The 18123-nt window shown below is 38.0% G+C and overlaps 1 protein-coding gene across 9 annotated transcripts in view; it reads right to left on the bottom strand.

Moving 5' to 3' along the window:
- The window catches only part of ZNF385B (zinc finger protein 385B), a 169008-nt gene that overhangs the window by 91885 nt on the left and 59000 nt on the right, over nucleotides 1-18123 (bottom strand). The window contains exon 1 of one of the 9 annotated variants that reach the window (XM_061379290.1): nucleotides 15804-15937. The exons of the other annotated variants lie outside the window; for them this stretch is intronic. The gene's annotated coding sequence lies outside the window, so the exon portion shown is untranslated. Of the gene's footprint in view, nucleotides 1-15803; nucleotides 15938-18123 lie in introns of those variants that run through there. 9 annotated transcript variants of the gene reach the window in all.

Genomic DNA, 18123 nt, shown 5'->3' with positions numbered 1-18123 from the left:
GAGCACTTCGAAAAGCAAACTACATGGAACAAACGTCAACATACCTAGAAATATTACACAAAATTTTGGACATTAATTCTGTACTCAGTGCTTAATAAAACCCATTGTTCCAGTGATGACACTCCTCTGTGGTTACTCAAAGCAGTACATATGAAACATCAAACTCTTCCTTCTTTCTCCTAAAAGGGGGATTACTTTGATACTTACCTGCCAACGTGACTTGGCAGCAACTGCATTTTGGTGTGTCCTGAAATATTTGGTATTCTTGTTAAAGAATATTCTTGTTAAAAGCCCCTTAGTTTAGCAGGAGGACAAAAAAAAGAAAAAAAAAAGAGGGGGGTGGGCACTGCTAGCAGTAATGATGACAGAAAAACAGTGGAAAAAATGAATCAGCTCTGACATAAAAAGGCAAATAAAAATGAAACCCAATTAAAAATAAACCTCTCTGATTTTTAAGCAAATGTTGTCATCTTGGAAGATGTGACTCATTCTCATTGCACACATGGGACTGGCAACACCAAACCTCTTCGAAACTTTATGTGGGTTTTATATAGAGTCTGATGTCTTAGCACGATGACCAGTACTCCCAAGTAAATACTATGTTCTCTCACACTGACAATAATACTGATACCTGTGTGTTGAGATGTTTGAAGGATTTTATTCATTTAATTTTTTTAAAAAGCCTGCTGTTAACTGCAGAAGTGTCTCATGCATTCCATAACCACACAGTATGCTTATGCATTACAGCAAGACAAAAACAGCAAGGACTATGTCCCCATGAAGTAGCAGGCATGCTTCTCCCACTCCGTCCACTTGCTCAGTGACTGTCTCATTTTTGGCAATGTTTGATAGTTCCTTGCTAAAGCCATTACAATGCACTTGCACGCTCATTTTTAACTGTGTAGCTGGTTTGATGCACTGCAGCTCCTTTCTCTTCCCCTCTCCCTCTCAACAGCATGCAATGGCCCATCTCACAGGAAACCAGTCTTTGGTTGCAAAGGAAGGCCTTCCAACTCGCTATTCACAGTTCTAATGTTTTAGCCTGCCTTCTAGCTAACATCTAAAATGTTATCTCCAGGATGCAAACACTCATTATTTTAACCACGGATCTCCTCCTCCCTTTAAAACAGCTATTAACTCCCATCTACTCTACTAATGCCCACTGTCCCAAAATTTTGGAGATCCTTTGATTTTTCTTTTGTCTGAGAAGGCTTCTTCAGGGATCCATACCCTTACAGCATGGTGTGTCAGGTATAATAGATAACGGTTCGTGGTGAAACACACAAAGACAGAAAAGTACTGTTCGTCTGCTTTGGCTCCTCCCCAAAGAGTCCTGCTTTGGCTGCTCCCTGGAAAGTCCACAGCTTTGGTTCCTACCTGGAAAGTTCCATTTTAGAACTCCCTGGAAAAGTCTCAACCCTCGGAGACCATTCTAGATATTGCTGGCCACTTCTTCCAATGTAGGCTGGCCTCCTGCATCAGAATGAGTGTGCATTTTTTCCAGTACAAAAGCCCGAGCCTCATGCAATGCAAGCGAGGCAGAACCTCATGCCACCTAGGTCAACGTTGCCTCCACAGAGACACCTGCTAGGGTTGAGCCTGCCAGCTCGCACTGCGGTGATTATTCTCAGGGCTGATTTCCTGATCGTCTTCACAGGGTCGTTGGGGTTGGCAAGATAACCAAACATCAGAAGTATCCTTTACAGTGTCTGTTAATATCTCTGTATTTTCCTATGTTAATAAACTAGTTGGGAGTTCTCTATTTGTCTCTCATTTTCTCTCACCTGGAATCCTTGAACTCTGGAACACATGGATAGGCCCTCTACAATGACAGCATGGTGGCCTCTTTGGCTATGAGGGCATGCCAAAGCACAAGCACATGAAAGCATAACAGAGATGATGTGGATGAGAAGGAAAGCAGGAGGATAGCGGTATCTTTGCAGCACCAGTCAGGTGATCATGCAGCTACTGCATTATACATGGTGCTAAAGAAGCAACAAGGGAAAGGACAAGTGCTGAAACAGAAAGAAAAGAAACAATGGAATACAGAGGAAAAATTTTTAAAAGTGCTTAAAAACAGTATGTGAAAGAAGAACAGAATGAAAGGGCAAAACATTATAAGACAGCAGAAGGCAGAGGAGAGATCAAGAGAGAGCAAAAACATTAAGGAGAAATGAAAATAAAACAATAATGATAAATAAGTATGATGAAAGCAAATGCTTTTTTTCCCAGCTACCTATCAGGTGCCTAACTTCCAGAAGACAAGGTGGTACAACACTCACTGCAACTGTACTACTAGCACAAATCCAGGGTAAGAGAGAGAGCACGCACACTAGGACTGTAGAGCAGCAAGAAAGGAAATGCCTTTTGAGGAGGTTATGTGAGGGCGAGTGAACTCAGGTCTCATCCACAAGCAGCTCCTGTAGTCAAAGAATGAAGAGTTGACATACAGCTCAACAGCTATGTTGTTGTGCTAGCCATTACGACTCTTAATTCTTAACTTAGTTCACCAAGTATTTTCACATACATATTTTGAGCATAAGAACATTACTGTTAATTTCTCAGCTAAAACTAGCGCCATTAATATCTCTATAAATTTAATGATACATGCAATATCACACTGATAAATTACAAGAACTCTCCAGAGACAGTGACTTAAACCAATGATTAGTATGCGAAAGAAAGGATTTTTGTTCAATAAAAAACCATAACTATCCTATCTCTTCACATAAAGAATTTGACCAGTTATTCAGATTCTGCTAAGCACAGGCAATACCAAATCACCCATACTTTGCTTCAAAAATTCACGGCACGAATCAAAACAAAGCCAAGGTAACTTTCTCAGGAGAATACTGAAGCCCTACCAAATGTGCTGGGGAATCTACTGGCTACGCTTGAGCAATATTTTGATACAATGCATTTAATACAATCCCTAAGAATCGTCTCAGTTCGAAGGCAGAAAACATAAGTTAGAAGCAAGGTGTAAGTAACCCTTGCTAACAGACCCTACTGTACAGACTGTACAGACACACCAGAACAGGACAGTTCACTAGATCTCACTAAATAAATTTCACAGGATGTGACAAACTCCCAAAGCCTCTCAGAAATTTCTTACACCAGAAAAGTATTGAATCAAAGGAGCTCAATTATTCTCCGAGTCTTTCCCCCCGTCAGATTAACTACAGTGAGTTGTGGTAGATGCAAATGCAGATTCAAAGCGGAGGCAAGCAACTGTAATCTCATAAACCCTCAAGTCATAGCCCTCCTCCCCCAAGACACATGCACATCCAGTCGTATATTAATTACAGCTCCTCCTTTTCTGTTATACGGACCACTGGATTCAGCCCTCACTAGAAGTTTTGCTCTAGGAGTATTAAGAAAAGGAACATTTAAGTTTGCCCAAGTATATGGATAAAATATCTCTCAAAGTAAACACATACTTGCTATGCATATTAAAGGACTATTAAAAACTACCAGCTCATGCTGTGTATCTTGCTACTTGTGCTTACATGAAATAAATTCTGTTTATTGCTACTTGTCTGTATATGTACTTCACACAGTTGCATCAAACTTATGCATGTATATTTGCATGTGCCTATACATCTTATTAAGACTCTGCACCCGATTCTGTTGCATGCTAAATGAAATAATAAAACTATTCCTGTTCCAGTTTACAGTATTCAGAAAAAAGAAAACATAATTATCTCATTACATTTCAGATCCTAGGATCTTAATTTTTCCTTTTGGTACAACATGATCATGAGGTGACCTGCAGTGCACCCTCAAAGATGACATTTTATCTCCTAGGCGAGACGACAAATATATTCCTCCCCCCTATATTACCCTTCTAGGGAGCACAGAAGTCTTACCATACTTAGCAAGAAGGTGTCACACTGTTGAAGATAGGCACCTTTGTCAAGACAAGGGATGAGGCAGCCATAAACACTTAGTGTCAATCTAACTCTTGCCTCTGAAATGGGATCTTCATAGCCAAATTCTTAAATATTTCTCCAGCATTAAGGACTGAAACAGCTCCAACAGGTACGCAGCCCTCAAGGCTTTAACAAATACGGATGAGAATATCAAAGGCATACCACTCCACTATAAATGCCCAGTAAAACCTACTTTCGTTCAAGTCATTAATCACCATTGCCCCAATTCACTTGGTACTTTGACCCAAGAATTTTTCATTATAAAGGTCTAGATGACAGCAAATGTTTTAGGAGCCATCCCAGTAAGTAATTACTTTACTGCAGTTGGAAGAAAAAAAAAAAAGAACGATAAACTTATTTCTGCTTTGGATCTCATGTCCCAGAGCACTGGAGAAGAGGATGTTTCCCATGCAGTATATCAGACCCCCATGCCCCTTCATCATGAGCCCACAGATTCTGAGAGATTCATCATCTTTCAGTACTCAAACTCTGTTTGCATCACATTTCTGTATAACATTCAGAAAAATACAGAATTCAGAAAATGGTATATTTGGAAATTGCATGCTGACAGAGTTGGGGTTGCTCAGCCTGGAGAAGAGAAGGCTCAGGGGAGACCTTATAACAGTCTTCCAATACCTAAAGGGGGCCTACAAGAAATTGTGAGGGGGACTTTTTACAAGGGTGTGTAGTGATAGGACAAGGGGCACTGGCTTTAAGCTGGCAAGGGGGAGACTTAGGTTAGACAATAGACAAAAATTCACTATGAAGGTGGTGAGACACTGGAACAGGTTGCCCAGAGAAGTTGTGGCTGCCCCAATCCTGGCAGTGTTCAGGGCCAGGTTGGACAGAGCTTGGAGCAGCCTGGTCTAGTGGAAGGTATCCCTGCCTATGGCAGGGGGGTTGGAACTGGATGATCTGCAAGGTCCTTTCCAACCCAAACCATTCTAGGATTCTATGATACGTATCTCTTCCCCAGCTTTTGCGTCCAAAATTTAACTGTGGTGCTAAGAATTGCATGGTCAGACTGGGGAAGTCTTTGTGCTTGAACAAAAGCACTTTCAGAGAGAAAGGAAAAAGGGAAAAGGGGACAGGGATTTAGGTTACTGAAATAACTCTCTACAGCTTGGGCAGGCATATGTTGATACCAGTAAAAGCTATTGTCTGGTTTCTAAATAAAGTATTTGATTTCGCTATCACGAATACCTTGAAAAAAAACTCTTTAATCTTGAATGCCACCCCTTTGACACCAGAAATATGAAAATACCAGAAGGGCTGTGGGAGAGGAGAAATAAAAAGTTCCATACAGAATTTTTTGTTATTTTTTTAAAATCAGCATGCTTCTCTCTGTTGTTAAGGTATAATAGACATTAGCAAACCAATCATTAATTCGTATGACATAAATGGAAGTAGGGTAGGTCACAGTCACCGAAATGTTAGATTTGTGATAAAAAATGAGAGAGACATTTGCACTGACAGAAAAAGTAATTTTAATATAACTTTCTGAGCCACTTGGTTTGAAAACACATTCAAATCCTTCGAATGACTCTAAAAGCCTTAGGAATTATTAAGGAAAACAAACAAACAAACAAACAAAAAAACAACCAAGAAGAACTGTTTGCAAGGACTACGATGCCAAAAAGTTTGAACATAGGCAGGAAGTATCAAGACAGTTTTACTGAGAGAATGAAGACATAAGAAACGAATGACATATCCAGATTTATTATGAGTTTTCCCTCTCCCTGAAGTGTTTCAAAACAAAACCAACATTTTAAATTAGAAGCAGCAGCATAGCAAAGACAAAAACCATCTGATGAACTGATTTGTTTAATTTACATTTTTAAGGAGATAATGACACACTGATCAATTTAAAGTTCATATTTTTGGCAGGACAGGCCTTTTTTGTAAATAATATTCAGAGCTGATGACAGCATTGAGTCACTGACTTGTTCAAATTTGTGCTAGTCATGGCCCCGAATTACCTTGTGATGTTCAAGTACTGGGAATGAAAAGGGTAACATCCTGACACAAGAAGAAACAGAAAAAAATAAACCATGTCAAGAAACACCATCCCTGACTCATAGGCTCACACATTAGGGGATCTTACTGGCAGACTTATTCAAGACATCAATATCTCTTTCTGTTCAGATTTTAACTTCTGTTACTTCTGTTTTGGCATTTTGTCTGGTTGGTTTCAGGGGAGTTGTTTGGTTGGTTGGTTTCGGAGGGGGAGTTGTTTGTTTGGTATGATTTTTTTCTCCCTTGAATGGACATTCTTATTTAATGGCAATGTACAACTGCAAGTTTCTACAGATGAAAACACTTCTGATAAAATGCAGTGCTGGAAGGCTAGTCCTAACCCAAGTGCTTCAACAGAACTTGAGTATGACACAGTACAACTCTCTTAGCATTTGTGTTAATCCAGAGTTGTAAAACAGATGCTTAAGAATGTCTCCTGCCTTCAGGGGCTGAGTTGCTTAACTGGCACCATATGAGAAGCACAATTTCTACCCACATGCTGTAAAAGTGAAGTGAGATGTCTGTTCTTTGGACTGTGTACTGGCTCCATTCTTCTCCCACACAGCCTCTTCAAGCTGGAAAAGAAAATTCCCCAGACTCCCTTTTCTTCAGTCTTCCTGCTTTTTTACTTTCTGTTTTCTTTTTCTTGGTCTTCCATCTATCCTTTCTCTACTTATTTCATGCTCTACTGTGCATAGCTTTGATGTGATGATACTGGCATCTCTGTCTTTGTTGCACACCAAGTCCTTTTCCTTTTTGGTGCTGCTTGAGTTAGCAGTTGTTTGGTTTTTTTTACTGGTTTTGCACAATATTTAATTCTGGAGCTTTTGTTCCTGTATTTCTGTAACACATCAGATCAATGGCACCCACTTCAAAGCCAGTTGGAAAGAAAGCACATTTTTGCATCAGCATAGCTACGCTGCAGATCATGGGAAGGAAGAAAGCACATGAGAACCCACCTCAGGGTTATTTCAGACATAGAAGATGAGTGTGAGAAGATGGCCAAGGGCTCTGCACTGCGTGGAGGGATCATTTCTGGGGTCAGGCAGCTGAATTCCAGTGTAGTAGGACACAGTCTGTTGTAATAAATTCCCTCAGAAGCATATGGATGTGTGTTGCTCTACGAAGAGACCAGTCTCTCAAAGCATGGTGACAAGTAGTAGCTTGTTTTTATTTCAGCCTTAGGTGTGAAAGCCAATTAAACTGCTTAACTGACATAAGACACAGAGTTAATTTTTCTTGGCAGCCAGCCTTCTCTTTCTACAAAGTTATCAAATTGTGTGATGGGTTTTACAGAGATAGCATCTGTACAGACACACCAGAACTAGAAGCAGATTTACACCTGCTAAAATCCATCCCAAAAGGTTTGCAGGTTCACAGATGCACACAGTTGTTTGAATGTTTCTGAGACTCCGTAAGTATTTATATCTACTACGAATACAAGCATATGCTCCCAAAGCTGTGTATGAACAAGTGCAAAGTTGACTGAAAATTTCCAGGCGTCGGATGGAAGAAAAACAACCCTCCCTCCCCACCAACTCCAGGAACAGCACTGCGGCAGTGGCTTCACTATCAAACCTCCACCTATACCATTTTGATGGAAAATTCTACCTGTTTGCTCTACAGCTTCCAAAGCTAACACTTCTAAAAATGTCACACGAAATGTGTAGGGTACCTTGATACAGCTCAAAAATCAAAGCGACATTTCAGAGCGATTACTTCATCTTGAAATATTATCTTTGAAAAATGTTATACTCTATAAACTTCCCTCATACAAGGTTATTTGTAATGTATACATGACTTCCGCTCTTTCCAAACTGGATAGAATACTAATCTTGCAATTTTAAACTCTAAGCTTCTTATTTGATACCTTAGCTGCTTTTAACACACGCAATTAGGTTCTACAGCATCTGAGACGTACTAGATTTATCCCTTTAGGAAAAATTGCTCACATAGCGCATCCTTTCTTTAACAGGATACTCAGTAAAGTAATCCAAGTCCTCCAGAGACATTTAAAGCACTGATAGAATTAAGTAAGGTCACTCCAGACACCTGTTTGTTAGGATTTTGAAGCAACTCATTTAATTTATCACAGATTGGAATAATTTGGATTTGCTCAATCAGAATGGGATATATATTCAACAATTTTCTTGAAACAAATTTGTATGTTCAACAGATTCAGAGCACTGCAGTCTGCCACCTATTCAGCAAAGTACCAACATACTGCACTGCATGACAAGATGCAGTTCTATACCCATAAAAGCATAAATGAGTTTTTAATTGTCATACAGAAAACAAATACATATCACAACTTTTTTTTTCATGCAACAAACATGCATATGCATATTTTCCAATTAAATTCTCTTTCAAATTAGGTTATTTCAATAGCATTATTATCTAAATAAAAATATCAAAAGCGTAAGGCAATTTGACTAATCTTCCCCTAATCTGGTGATCATTCCTGAGGGCTACTTATTTCACTGTTATCTGCCACTCAACCCGGTTTCCAAAAGCACTGAGCCCCTGAAACTACACAGAAGCTGCAGATGGTACTTGACAGTCCTTGGAAAACTGGGCCAGCTCTCTCTCTGGGAGTTGAAATCCTTCAGCTTCACCTCAGTTTAAGTTTGAGGTACACTTAAAAAAAATAAAATCACAAACCAAGCAATTACATCTGCTTATACAGTGCTAATTCAAGCTACCATGATAGGTTGGTTATCTAATAAAAATAGGGGCAAGACCTACTTAATGTGGATGAGGTTTACATCTGACTTACTTGTAAATGATGCTACAACATGGATTTTGGTGAGCAAGCCAGTTTGGTAAGGAAGCTTTATGTGTTGCCATACAATGAAACACAAATAATAAACATTCAGGAACAGAAAACTAAAACCAGCTGGACGAGATGGGCTCTGCAGTATAGCCAGTATTGCCTTTAGTCACAGAGCATTGAGGCACCTAACAGCACTTAATGAAAATTGAAAACAATTTACATGGTCTTTTAAACATATACAGGGGTTTTTGACTCTTCCCTTGAAAAAGTACTCTGGCTAAACCAAAGGTTCAGATAAAATCTTGTCATCAGCTCGTTCTTCTAATGTACTAGCTTATTCCTAAATCCCTCACTTTCTCAGTTATGTCTGGCCTCTTGGGTTCAGGAAAAATAAGCAATGGAGATCACTGAATATTTTCCAGTTTAATAAAATCATAATAGTTGTGTTTCTAAATAGGAAGCTTAAAAAAGTATTAATTGACTTGAATAGAGGACCACCTTCTGTAAATGAGTCAGTTTTTGAAGTATGCTCCTTTTGACAGATGAGGAACTACACCAAACTCCTATAAAAGTTACATCATAATGATTATCAACATAATCAAAATAGCAATAACCTAACGTCTGTCTCCCCCAGCAACAAATGTAATCACAATTTGACCATATAAATGAAAAATTATATAGATTATATAATTCCTTTCCCTATTTTTTTGTTTGTTTAATATGGACAAATTCCCATACTGTCTTTATTAACCACTCCAAAAATCCTCAGGCCAGCACCAAGCATTTGATAAGATCACAGAGGAGACAAACACTTTTACACCATTCCCAGTCCTGCAAATACAAATCAATTACTGCACCAAGATCAAGATGATAGTGAAAACGAGACTGTAGATCTCTTAAAAGCCCTACCAGGCAACACCAGAGGAGCTGTTGAGCCAGATGGGCAAGACCTACCTACAGATGGAGCCAGCAGCTACCTACAAAACCAAGACAGTGGCATTGAAGTCCTTTGGTCACTTGTCTTCTGATTTTTCTTCAAGTCAGGCTAGTCAAGGAGTTAACATGCTTTAGTGGATGAATTTGGGATAGAAGTGTCACCTGCTTCTTGTTTCTCCAAACATTCTACCTGTAACTCAGCCTTGGTCATCACTTCGGTGGGTTTCTACTTACCTGGGACATTCCCCTCAAGTGCCAGGCAGACATGGTAAGCATCTATAACTATGGCTGTACAAAGCAGCTTGCAATGCTAGGTTACATTATCTCATTTTAAAGGCTGAGGAATAATGGTGGACTGTATTTTTAAACTTATTTTCACTTCCTCCTACAATATACAGAAATATCTGTATTGTCTGGGAATGGATTAACTGGGTAGTTTGGGCTTGCCACCTGCACTGTAAAACTGCCAATTAAAATAAGTACCTTAACAAGTACCTTCACTTAATGAAGGGGCAGTGTAAGGAAGAAGCTTGCCCGCTCCTAACCTATCTGCAATTATTTAAGAAGAAGGTTATTACTTTACTATTTCTGTATTTTGCACATATTTCTAGGTCTCCATGTCCATACTTAGCATGTTGGGTGCCTTCTTTCATTTCACTTATTTCAAAGGAAAATTTAATGGGTACACAATATTTAAGCAGATTTAGAAGATGAGCAGAAATGACTGATCTTAGGATAACTTAGCCTTAGGTTTCCTTTCCTCAATTTCATGTTCTTTAGATAAAAATATTATCTTGAAGAATTTTCTTCAAAAATTTACTCCTTAGAAACTTGAGAAATAGTAGAACAGACTTCAGTTTCCTATTTTAAAAACTGGACTGGTACTGAAAACAAAGAACACCACACATACAGGTAACTGAGTGTTTAATTTGGCATCTCAAACCATTAAAAATATTTGTATAATGAGAAAAGAAGTATAGGTTTCAAGATGCTTCAACACAAAGGGAAAAGAAATGTATAAAAGGTAACTCAGAAAAAGGAAAGGCTTGTGCAGTTAACTCTACATCCTCAGATCCTACAAGCCAAGAAATTCAAGTCCTTCAAAACCAGTGGGAAGGATACAGACCAATATCAGACTTGTCCCAGGGTATGTTCTGTCTTCAGTAAGCTAACCTGCACAGATCAGCTGTTTTCTAATACATCATGAGAAAGAGGCTGGTACCTCCTTAACAAAGCAAAGGATCCTTGCAGAAAATTTTGTCCCCTTTGGAAATAAATTGGACCTGTGGCCAAGCAATTTTGTCCCATCAGTGTAAATAAGCATGAAAGATTAGCAGCAACAGAACTGTGAAATGTGAATATTTTCACATTAAGAAATCAGCAAAACAATAATTTAGTATTTCATTCTTGGACATCTCTAAACAGTCACACAAGCAGTCTTCTGTCTATCCCTCACAAACAGGTCATGTTCATTTGCACCAGTCAGCATTGCTGGCGTCTGAGAAGAGAAAAACTGACTAATGAGACATATGTTGCTTCATACCAGAGCCAGATTTGGATCTAGACTGAAACTTGAGATGCAAAGAAAAGCCAGAGCAGCTTTGTCTCAATCCCTCATATAACCTTTTATTTTAATATGGGAAGGCTGACCAGGAACACAGTTACATAAAGATTAGCACCACAATACACCTTCTTACAACCTCACATCTACTTTTTTGGGAAGACCGATAGCCTAGTTTTTCCTTACAGAGATACGGACATCATCTATTAATAAGAACCCACAGATGAAGAGCAGAATAAGACAGAAACCGTGTCTGACATTAGTGGCTGTGAATCCAAACACAGAGTCATTGCAGGACAGCATAACAAGCACTGGTTACTTCAAAGACTTTTGAAATCTCAGAATGAAACAAAAAAATGTTTATTCTTAGTTAAGATTAAACTTTAATTTGGATCCACAGGGGCTTTATAAGCAGAGTGATAATCTATTCAGCGCTTCTCAGGCTACACCTGCAGTATTGTACATAGTTCTGGTCCACACAAATCGAGAAAGATGTAGACAGACTGGAGAGATCCAAAGAAGGGCCCTGAAGATGATCAAAAAGCCTGGAGAACCTGCCCTATAAGGAAAGACTGAAGGACTTGGGTTTTTATTCTCTGGAAGAGAAAGCTTAGAGGGGAACTCATCACAGTATTTCAGTACTTAAAGGGCAGATACGAAGAGGACGGAGGCTCTCACAAGGAACCACATGGAGAAGACAAGGGGCAATGAGTACAAATTATAATGGGAGAGGTTTCATCTAAAGATGAGAAAAAAATATATTTAGTAAGATCAATCATTCACTGGAACAACCTCCCCAGGGACATGGTGGAGTCTACATTGGTGGAAGTTTTCAAGATGCGATTGGACAGGGAGCTAGATAATGTCATTTAGGCTCCCCTTTCCCAAGAAAGGTTTGACCAGATGGTCTTTCAAGGTCCCTTGCAAACTGGGCTGTACTCCAATACAATGAGTAACCAGTTTTGCAAGAATATGTTGTGGTAAAGGTTGTAAGCATATATGTATGTGCTGATAATGCCAAGACTTAATAAAAAAATAAATAGATGCAGTGAAAAAATGTGTCATAGAAATGTTAGATTAAAATAACAATGTTATCAAAGAGCTCCTATGTTCACCCTTTTCAAAATAGCCATAGAAACCTTGTGATTTCCATGATTCTGCTTGTGCAGTGTTTCTTGCCTAAGCAACTTCCAAGGCACAGCTGCTATATATACCACAGTCCATCAAAGATTAACGGTTTTATCTAGTAATGAAAAGGAGATCTAAACATACCATTCTAGAGCATAAAAATAACATCCAGAAATCTCATTATATCTGTACTCATGAAATCAACCCGCAAGGAAAAGTAGCCATCTATATTGCTAACAGCCACCTGTCAAAATCTCTGTACACACGTGAAATGATTAAGAGTCCATTCTTCGTACAGAACCCCTAGAGATGGAAAAACTATCGTTCTTATGACAAAATGTTCATGACTAAAAATTTTCAAGATATAAAAATTCCAAGAATGATCCCGTTAAGAGGATTTTTAAAGACCTCTATTGCTCTATGTATTCTCAGAAGCTCCAGTGTGAAAGTGACATAGGAAATCCACTTTAACATTCAAATAAAAAAAATGTTATACATAATATTAGATTGGGAAAGTGGAATATGAAACGGCAATTTCATGTCTTCAGCTGCTGAAACATGAGGGGAAACAAAAATACCTCTTACAGTTTGCCAGGTTTTATTTTCTCTCTTGCGATTATAATATTGACAAGAAAAGTGCTTGTGCATTATTACTAGCTGCAATAACACCTAACATTGCATGCTCTGCATTCCTCAGCCTTAGAGAAAGCATTTTTTGTAGCAGATAAGAACAGTCAGTCAGTAACTGATGTATAAATGGGCTCATTACTATTTCACATAAGAACAGTGTCTTAAGAAATGTACTTCTCAGTCTACAATCAGAAGGGTCAAATTGCAAATCATTTACTCATCTGGTACCTCCCATTTTAATGCTGTCTATCCAGAAAAAAAGTAATTCTCCAAAATAAAGGTATTGTCAGTTTTCAATACAATACATTACCCTGCCACAAGTTCTTCCCTCTTCCCTATCTTACCCATGTGAACTTTATTATTGCAATACTAGTTATCGGTTATATTTAAACCATTTCCTCCCTGTTACAGTGTTAAGATAAAGCAACATCGTAACAAGATAGACCATAACAAAATGGCAGCTGATTCTCAAGACCTCTATAACTTGGTTTAACTCTTTACTATGCATATGAGAGCTAGCACTTAAATAAAATAAAATAAAATAAAAAAGTATAAAATAAGTTGTGCTAAATTATACTAGGTTCAGAGAATGAGAAACTATCCCATTGTCCTGGGTTTGGCTGTGATAATTTTCTTCCTAGTGCCTGGTGCAGTGCTGTGTTTCAGTCTGAGGCACAAGAATCTGGAAGAAGCAGAAACAGGACACCTGACCCAAACTAGCCAAAGGGGTATTCAATACCACAGCATGTCATGCCCAGTATATAAACTGGGGGGAGTTACCTGGAAGGGCAGATCTCTGCTTGGGTTGGGCTGGGTGCCGGTCAGCGGGTGGTGAGCAACTGCTTTGTGCATCACTTGTTGGGTTTGGTTGGGGTTTTTTCCCCCTTTTGGTTTTATATTCTCTCCCTCTTACTATTTCCCTTATTATTACTATCATTAGTAGCAGTTGTAGTATATTATACTCTAGTTATTAAACTGTTCTTATCTCAACCTACGGGTTTTACATTCTTTTGATTCTCTTCCCCATCCCTCCTGGGGACTGGAGAAAAGGCAGTGGTGAGCAAGCAGCTGTGTGGTATTTAGTTACCAGCTGGGTTTAAACCGTAACAGCCATTAATACAAGAATCTATCCCAAAATCTAGACAGAATGCTGTTCATCTTCAAGAAATGAACCAAATGCAGGTTTGATAAGACTGTCTTCCAAATACCAATACTATAATAAAATGCAAGAGGTCAGGTGTTTACTTGTCAACATTGTTAAAGGAGCTTTAATACTGCTCATAATAGATGGAATTTTTATAGATGCTTCCACATCTTCTCATCAAGCTAGCCTGAACTACACCAAGAATAACTGTAAAAATACAAGGTGGTTTTTTTTCCCCTTTATACCTCCTGTAAGTGTGTTGGGTTTTTAGAATTTTTGTTTTTTACCTGTACAAAATAGAGGGAATGCTTAAGCACGCTTAACCATGCCGCTAAAGAGGATACTAATGTCTTAAGTTCCCAAGAGCAGACATATCTGCACAGTTCAAATCCATACACAACAAAGCACAATGCTAAAACCTAACTTTAATTTTTTTAAATATTTCTTATGTTATATAGTTTTGGGGGTTTCCTCAACTTTTCAGCAAGAACAAAACACTGTGCTTTAACATAATTTCCTCTCATCTCTATTGACTTGAGAAGCTTTCTAACAGGAAAGCAAAAAAAAATGTAATTAAATATGTTAAATACACCTCTGGTCTATTTTGTCACCTACAGGTTCAGGAATCTGAGCTGGTTTTGCTTAATAAAGTAGTTGCTGAATTAAAATCCTGCTCATCTAACATCAAATCTTTTGAAAGGGTAAGGGCAAAGCATTTAAGAAAGTTTTCCTGTAACAGCCACTGGCAAAAATCTTAATTGTGCTGAAACTATGAGATCTGTTTCATATTATTATTTTTATCATGAATCGTCCTTCTGAACCAGATACAGTTGTTAGTAAAATTGCACATTATTCCTTGGTGCCTCTTGATCATTTTCAGACTGCTCTGATGGTTAACATTAATGAGAGAGCAACAACCTCTTAATCTATAAGCCACCCAGCATCCAAATTTTAAAGTATGAAGGTGAAGCTCAGTATGCCATTTAGGAACCAAAAATTGGGATGTATCTTAACATTAGCTACATAAAATGATTCATGCTCACTTTTATGACTGGATTTAACAGAATTGTGACAATTTGAAAATCAATTACTGTGATCTGTCACAAAAAAAATAATTCCCTCAGATGATTATGCAGCCCTACTTTCACAAAAGTAGAGCTGCAAAACAGCCTGGCTTTTAGATCAATGAGATCCCAACTCCTTTTTCCCCCTCCTCCACAAAACGCAGCTTCAAGAAATTCTTTTAGGTAAGAGTACGTACATCTACTGTAATTCCGGATGTCTTCCGGATCATCAACAGAAATATATAATTTCACACAGATGAAGTACATTTCAGTCTTGTCTAGACTGTATAAATACTATGTTTGCATTAATTGTATACCTATACAAATTAAAATCCATATTAAAGATTTAGAGAATGAACGAAATCTTAAGCCTGTTTTTTAGCTCCACATTACTTCCCTTTCTCTTTGACTGGAAAAAAACGGGACTGTGCTGCAAACTCTTCAGTTGAATTTAGAAAGCATTAACTTAAAACTACAAGGTCATCAAGATAAGAATAAAATCAACAGGACTGTCCTTCTGAGCTCTTTTGAGATACGGCTAATAAGTCTCTACAGCACATTCTTCTCCACACTGGTTTCTTTTTATTCAAATATTTACCTTGGTTGCAATTTAACTTACAGTTTGCTTTGCAAAGTGTCAGTGTTCTGGTTTTGACTATAGCACCATTTCTTGCATCTGATGGGAATGCACTGCTGAAAGGCCTTGCTTAGTATACACAAAATCCCAATCAAGCCTGGGTAATGCACAGCTTGCTGAAAAGAATGGGAAAATAATGCTCAAATAATGGAAGATAGCAGCTGGATGTTATAGTTATGACCACCATTATTAGCCAGAACGAAAGCCTACATTAGCTGCGATGTTAATTCATTGAACACAAGTACAAAAACTGCACTCTCAAAATGCAGCCAATGATGACCTCTCCTGAACAAAACTTAATGCACAGCCTGAAGGAGGGGATGGACTCCACATACCACCATCACTTGTGTGCATGAGCTAGTGGTTGGAGAGCTCTCATCAAAAGATGACTAGCACTAGCATAGCTTAAGTTTAGATGTCCATTTATTTTTAGATGGCCCCGTACAAACCAGTCTTTCTACCCCCTTCTCAAACCCACCACTAATGTGAGCATCAACTGATTCATTTCTCACAAGCACTGTGAGAAATGAATGGCATTGCTTTATGCCACACCTGACACTGGAAATTCCTGTCTAATAGTCATGCTGTTTGCCATCATAAACCTTTTAATGTATTATTTTAAGGAAACTGTCACTTTCTAGTAGCTAAGAGATTTGTGAGGATATTAACATTTAACCTATTTAAACTGTACAGTTTGTGAAAAACCACATATACAAGAAAGCTACATATACAAGTTATATAATGAACATCAGGTATTTTCTACATAATCTTTATTTTGGCCTATGTTTCTTCTCTGTATCTGTGATCCCACACTTTCTAAGCCTGGTTTTCAAACACCCTGTAAATCAGGAATCAGTACCGTCTTGTGCTTTCTACCTCTGGGGAGCCTGCCTGCCAATAACCCTGACTACCAAAATGCAATAAGGACATACAACATTTTTGCCAGGACACTGAAGCTATTGCCATAAACAGAGGATACCAAAAGTAAGAACTTGGGAGGAAAATAAGTAAAATTTAATAAATACAATCAAAGGTATAAACTCTGCATTATTTAATTTAAAGTTGTTTTGTTTACTTTGAGGATTTCTCCCATCTTTTCAATAGCACATAACATGTAATAATAAAGTGCCTGCTTAAATTATTCACCTTTCCATTATTTACCTAAGTGCTTGTAAAAGAATTCAGAAAACGTTCAAAGTGTACTGATAATCTTTGTAAATTCAAGTGAAAACCTAGCATAATTCACATGAACAAATTTACGTTTGTTTATGTAGGAATGTATATTGTGATAAAAGCAACAATTGTGTAATCACATAAATTTTATGGAAATAATGAGTTAATTTTCACCACCATAATCAAAAAGCCTCAAAACGTTCATCAGCCAAATGAAATTCTGCCCTCCTTCCCTTCTCAAGAAAGTGCACCTAGTATTTTAAGGATTCAAAGCTTTATGAATGTTCTGGGTTCAAAGGAAGAGGGAAAAAAGCTGTAACTGTAAAAAACGTATACTTCAATATATGTGAATGCTATTTATAAAGAAAAGAGGGTGATCATGAAATATTTAGAAAAGCGTACAAATACAATTTCTCACACCATATGTAGATTTTTGGTGTATCTTGCATAGGTGCAATCACTTAGCAATGCTACATACTTCACATCAATACACAGCAAACCTAACAACTGTTATCTCAATATATAATGCAAACTTCAGCAATGAAGTCCTCTTCTTTCTTTTGAAATTACCTTGAGTTTTCCTGGCCTTGATAACTCAAGTATCCATATTACTGAAATGAATCTTCAGAAGGTTTTCAGTAAATACTTCTTTTACCCCAACAGTAACTTGAAGTACTGCTTTTAGAAAAAAAACAAGTAAGTGCACTGCATGCTCACAGATGAATAGAGGCTTGCATTACTACACAAAAACAACAGGGTATTTTAAAATACAGGTTGTAAACCAACATGCCCTGTGATATCACATTTACCTGATACGATTATCATATTAGCAGTTACTGTAGTCTACCACAAATTAATATAGCTATTGACTCAAAACTCAGGACCTAATTCAACCTGTATAATTTCACATTATACAGGTTTCTGCCAATTTAATATTCATACATTAGGATAGTTTAATGTTTTCCACGTGTTTGAAAACAGTCCAATATGGCTAAAAGCTGAAGTAGCAAGCTCTTCAACTCAATTCTTTGTACACTACCATCTTGAACAGTGAAATCAGGAACACATTTCTGGAGTAGAAACTGTTTCAAAACTCCTACTGGACAAAACAAGTGAGCCACAGAGACCT

The sequence above is a fragment of the Neopsephotus bourkii genome, unplaced genomic scaffold (genome assembly GCF_033783945.1).
Source record: "Neopsephotus bourkii isolate Nb327-2 ecotype Australia unplaced genomic scaffold, CSIRO-AGI_Nbou_v1 NB_196, whole genome shotgun sequence".
NCBI lineage: Eukaryota > Metazoa > Chordata > Aves > Psittaciformes > Psittacidae > Neopsephotus > Neopsephotus bourkii.
The sequence above is the reverse complement of the archived record's forward strand: the minus strand, read 5'-3'. Positions and strand labels throughout refer to the sequence as shown.